Consider the following 6,263-nt stretch of genomic DNA (forward strand, 5'->3'; position numbering starts at 1 on the left):
AGTGGAGTTTGGAGTGTGACTGTTTGAGATTGTGGACAGGTGTATTTTATACTGATAACAAGTTCAAACAGGTGCCATTAATACAGGTAATGAGTGGAGGACAGAGGAGCCTCTTAAAGAAGAAGTTACAGGTTTGTGAGAGCCAGAAATCTTGCTTGTTTGTAGGTGACCAAATACTTATTTTCCACCATAATTTGTAAATAAATTCATTAAAAGTCCTACAATGTGATTTTCTGGATTTTTTTCCCTCATTTTGTCTGTCATAGTTGAAGTGTACCTATGATGAAAATTACAGGCCTCTCTCACCTTTGTAAGTGGGGGGCCTTGCACAATTGGTGGCTGACTAAATACTTTTTTGCCCCACTGTACGTGCATGCAAAGAGCAAACAACAAGCTGCATAAGAACTCACTATGGTAATGGTCCAAGTTACAAAGTGGCTCAGTGACTCGTTTTGCATCTCAATGTGAAATTTTTTTTTTGCATGTTCTTCACAAAGAGGGCAACAGATGCTACTGAGCCAGATGTCTATGTGTCAGGGGAGAAGCTCCAGGTGGTATCTGATTTTAAGTACCTTGGCATCATACTTGATTCCAACCTCTCTTTTAAAAAGCATGTGAAAAAGGTAATTCAAATAACCAAATTCAACCTAGCTAATTTCCGATTTATACGAAATTGACTACAGAGGTAGCAAAACTGTACTTCAAATCTATGATACTCCCCCACTTAACATACTGCTTGACTAGTTGGGCCCAAGCTTGCTGTACACCATTAAAACACATTCAGTCTGTCAACAAACAGGCTCTCAAAGTGCTTGATAGGAAGCCCAATAGCCATCATCACTGTTACATCTTCAGAAAGCATGAGCTCCTGAGTTGGGAAAATCTTGTGCAATCCACCTGGCTCCCCCTCCACTCAGTATTTTTGTTAAACAGAAAACCCAAACATATGGCAGCAGATCCACAAGGTCTGCCATGAGAGGTGACTGTATAGTTCCCTTAAGGAAAAGCACCTTTAGTAAATCTGTTTTCTCTGTGAGAGCTTCCCATGTCTGGAATACACTGCCATCAGACACACATAACTGCACCACATATCACACTTTCACAAAATGCATGAAGACATGGCTAAAGGCCAATCAGATTTATGAACATAATCCCTAGCTGTGCATTACCTCTTTCCATGTTGTCTGTTGTCTGTAGCTTGTGAGGTGTGGAAACACTTTGTTGTTTTCATGAATTTTGTCTTGCTGCTTTTTGTTCTATGTTGCTCTGTCTGTATGCTACGTCTTGCTTGTTCCATGTTGCTCTGTCTGTATGCTACGTCTTGCTTGTTCCATGTTGCTCTGTCTGTATGCTATGTCTTGCTTGTTCCATGTTGCTCTGTCTGTATGCTATGTCTTGCTTGTTCCATGTTGCTCTGTCTGTATGCTATGTCTTGTTTGTCCTATGCTGCTCTGTGTGCTCACTGCTCAATGATTGTCTATATTGTAATTGTTTTTAATAACCTGCCCAGGGACTGCGGTTGAAAATTAGCCGGCTGGCTAAAACCGGCACATTTACTGAAACGTTGATTAATGTGCACTGTCCCTGTAAAAATAAAATAAACTCAAACTCAGATGCACAAAAACTATATAACAATCAAAATGGGTGAATCTTTCCTTTTAAAGGTGCAAATGACAGAATATCCAATCTAGAATTCTATATTGTACTGTTTAAAAGTCAACCATGCAACCAACCACTAGATGGGGCTAAATAGCCACTAACACTAAGAAATAGAGTTTTGCGTTGATGTTCATTATGTTCAACGTTAATGAAGATGACTGTCACAGCAGAGTGAGGGTTAGGGGATTCCTCCCTTTGAAAATGGAAACTCTGAGCTTGGTACATGACAAGGTGACACTGTCTGAATTGTTTGGCTTTTTTTCTATCCATTTATTTTCTATTTCTTTTGTTCTCAGCATGGTTGGGAAGGGCTCATCAGTCAGCAGATGCAGCCACTGTCATTTTCCAGAAGGTGACCCCCCCCATATCACTGTCCTATGGGGACTAACCAACCGATCTCTCAGCCATCCTCTCCATTTTCCTCAGAGGACTCACAAAGTGAAGTACACAGTAGACAAGAGGTTATTGGAGATCTGTAGACAGCAGACCTGGGTTCAAATATTATTTGAAATCTTTCAAATACTTAATTGTTGATTTGGCCTGCCTGTGGTTCTAGATGGAATGGGTTTACAGCTGTGCGACTATTCTACTGGTTCCATTACTCCAGGCAAACTCAATAACGCTCAAATAAAGAATTTGAAGTGATTTCAAATAGTATTTGAACCCAGGTCTGCCTGTCACTGTGCTGTCCTGAGAGGGTTGCTGTGGTAATTGGCCATGATCGATGGGACGGGTCTCCCCCTTAGGCCTAGGCTGCACACTGAAGGAGGTGGGAGAGAGGAGTGGATGCTAGGAGAGAGAGGGGGGGGGGGGGGGGGGGTGGACATACTAGAGGAGAGAGATGGGGAGAAGATATGAGGGGGGAGATACTAGAGGAGAGAGAGGGTGGGAGAGAGGGGAAAGATACTAGAGGAGAGAGAGGGGAAAATAGAGGGAGCGAGGGGGGGGATAGAGGAGGGAGGGAAGATATTAGAGGGAGCGAGAGAGGGGGAAGATAGAGGAGAGAAGATATTAGAGGGAGCGAGAGAGGGGGAAGATAGAGGAGGGAAGATATTAGAGGGAGCGAGAGAGGGGGAAGATAGAGGAGGGAAGATATTAGAGGGAGAGAGGGGGAAGATAGAGGAGGGAAGATATTAGAGGAAGAGAGGGGGGGATAGAGGAGGGAAGATATTAGAGGGGGAGAGAAATGGGGGGATAGAGGAGGGAAGATAGATAGAGAGAGAAATTGGGAAAAGATTCTAGAGGAGAGAGAAGGGGGTGATATTACAGAGAAAAGGGGGAAGATACTAGAGGAGAGAAAGGGGGAGGGGGAAGATAGAGGAAGAGTGAGAGAGGGGAAGATATTAGAGAGAGAAAGGGGGGAAGATACTAGAGAGGAGGAGATACTGCAGGATGAGAGAGGGGGTGAATACCTAGACTATTGGAGGGGGTAGCGAGGGAGGAAAGAGTGGTGGTCTGTCTGCCCTGGAGGGAGTAAAATGATGCAACAACCCCTAATCAATAACGATTGGATTGGAGCAGTTAACTGAGCTTGTAACCACATTAACCCTGACCCTAACCCCACGACCACCTCCCTCTTAGTCCCTCCACCTGCCTCCCTCGGGTGCAGGGCAGTGAGGACACAGCTACATGCAGCCCAGGGGGGCTAAGGTGTGGTGCTACAGAGATCAATCCACCACTGGTCTGGAGGTGGGTGGCATGACATCATTCAGTCTGGGTAGGTGGGTGCAGCTCGCCTCTCTCTCTCTCCCCTAAAGGTCAACAAAGCAAGAGAGGGATGTCCCCAAGCTTCTGCTTCTTTAACAAGTGTTCAATTCAACAGCCCTGCTATACCCACACATAGTGACATTTAACAGCCCTGCTATACCCACACATAGTGACATTTAACAGCCCTGCTATACCCACACATAGTGACATTTTAACAGCCCTGCTATACCCACACATAGTGACATTTAACAGCCCTGCTATACCCACACATGGTGACATTTAACAGCCCTGCTATACCCACACATAGTGACATTTAACAGCCCTGCTATACCCACACATAGTGACATTTAACAGCCCTGCTATACCCACACATAGTGACATTTAACAGCCCTGCTATACCCACACATAGTGACATTTAACAGCCCTGCTATACCCACACATAGTGACATTTTAACAGCCCTGCTATACCCACACATAGTGACATTTTAACAGCCCTGCTATATCCACACATAGTGACATTTTAACAGGCATTTCATGATGGGTGAAACGTAATAATGTTAATTGAACCGTTCGGTTGTATGCCTCTTAATTGCGTGCTGCGCCTCAAAGTTCTGGAAATCAGCAGCCCTTTTTATTTGTTTGTCTTACCAGACCTGCTTTGAGATGGTGCAGTTATCACCTGATGTTCTTTTCGACTGGACAGGGTGTCCTTACTCCAAGACCATCATTGTGTTGTAACAATAATACATTTTTCATTCATTGAGCTAAATCTGTATCACGATCCATTTGAATGAGTAACTTATATCTAATGACTTCCCCAGCTGCCCCTCTCCTTGTGTTACTCTGTACTCATTGACGGTCGACCCCAAACTTACCCTAATGATCTAATTCCAACCACTGTGTGATTCTTACATTTTTTTAATTCAGTCATCACCGCTTTGTTTGGGAACTGTGATCTATTTTTGCCTGCTGCTGTTACAGTACGTTCTGGTGTTTGGAGGCCAATCCAGGAAAAGAGGTGACGTCATGATGCTATCGCTTACAATGCTCTCTCTCAACTCCCAGATGTACACACGTGTGTGTGTGTGTGTGTGTGTGTGTGTGTGTGTGTGTGTGTGTGTGTGCGTGCGTGCGTGCGTGCGTGCGTGTCTCGTGAGAGATGACCTCATCACTGCACTCCATTAAAACAACATCTATGTAATCTAGCAGATTTAGCGTGAATATTTGCCCCATTGTGACCCCTACTATGAAAGCAGATCCATATTTAGTATGGCAAACAGTACTGTACTATATCAGTGTTGTGTTCTGTGTTTATATCAGAGATAGAATAGTGCTGGATGTACAGTATGAGATGATTAGTTTTAGGGTGTTCTGTCATCACAAGGCTATAGTTACATCATCCATTTCCTCCACTTCCTCTATTAAAGATCCATTAACTGGTTGAGGAGAACCTTGCACGGTACATCTTGTCACCCCTGACATCACCTCACAAGAATATTGTGTATAACCCTCCGTAAATTAAATCCATTATCCATTCCCCTTAATGGAGCTTCTGAATGAGCGTTGTGTGCTATCGCGTTGTGTCCTCTCCAAAGGCCTTGAAGAATGTTCTGTGGTCTTCTAATCACATCCGTAACACCAAACGTGGATGGGTCATGAGATGGATGCCTGAAAGTGAAGGTCTATCTGAGAATTCACCGGCATGTCTAATAAAATACACATCTCACAGTTAGGAGAGGCCCAGTGTGTCACCTTCCCTTCTCTGTTGTAGCCCACAAACCCATCGCTTCAGGGTGGATCCTTGACTGACAGCCATGAGCTGCTGTCTGATGCTGACTATTCCATTCATCCACCAAGTGACCGTGGCAGCTGACGCTTCTCCCCAAAAGTTACCCCCCCCCAACCCGCCAAACCCTGGGGACAGGGGCAGCCCAGACCACCCTCCATGGTGCCCTGCCTTGGGGGCCTCTTCTGGGGGGTAGTTGGGTGGGGGTGGGGGGCAGGCGACCAGCCCCAACCGTGATTTTTAGACACAGCCGACAGTCTGCCATCTCAGTTTACATACGGCGGGTTCACAAATAGCACATTGTCCTCAGAGACAAACGGCAATCACTAGCGGACCTGTGATCAGATCAGAGGGGTGAGGAGTGGCGTGTGTGTGTGTGTGTGTGTGTGTGTGTGTGTGTGTGTGTGTGTGTGTGTCCTTACAGGCTGGGGTGTGAGTCATACTGGAGAAGTGACATAGTAGGGTACTACTGATGCATTCTGTTGTTGCATACCATGTGTGTGCACGTGTCAGTGCATAGCTGTGTGTGCATGAGTCTGCCTTGTTATTTTGCAATTTAGAGAGTCATGATGACAATAGCCAATGATATATACACAGCAATATGCTTGTTGTGGTCACTGACATGAGTGAGTGACACCTGAATGTTACAGTATGCTACTGAGGAAGGCTTTAGGGCATTGTGCTGTGCAGTGACTGGATGGAGATAGTAATCCCTCAGCCCGTAGAGAGACCGTTTTAATATTACCACTCCCAACATTATTTCTAGAAGGACTAGTGGAAAGCTGCGTCAAGAGAGGCGCCCGTTTGAAATGCGAGCTGGTTGATACACTGCCTGCCAGAATGCCTGTCGTTACTGAAAAACCTACCAGGCCTGCCAAAGTCCTCAGGTGGGGGGGGGGGGGGGGGGGAGCAACGTCCCCACTCGCACCGCCCGCCCGGTCTCTCTCACTCTCATCTAAACACATGTCTGTCATCGTTCGTCGTAGAGCATTCCGATGCCCGTGCCAATTCATGGACGTCTATGGAACGCTGTGCTGCAATCCAACCTTCCAGTTATGCTCTTCCTCATGCCGTCTAGCCTAGAGACAGGCTGAGTTCCAATGCTTTTAAA

Source organism: Oncorhynchus mykiss, chromosome 19 (assembly GCF_057628025.1).
Source record: "Oncorhynchus mykiss isolate SJ-2025 chromosome 19, ASM5762802v1, whole genome shotgun sequence".
NCBI classification, from domain to species: domain Eukaryota; kingdom Metazoa; phylum Chordata; class Actinopteri; order Salmoniformes; family Salmonidae; genus Oncorhynchus; species Oncorhynchus mykiss.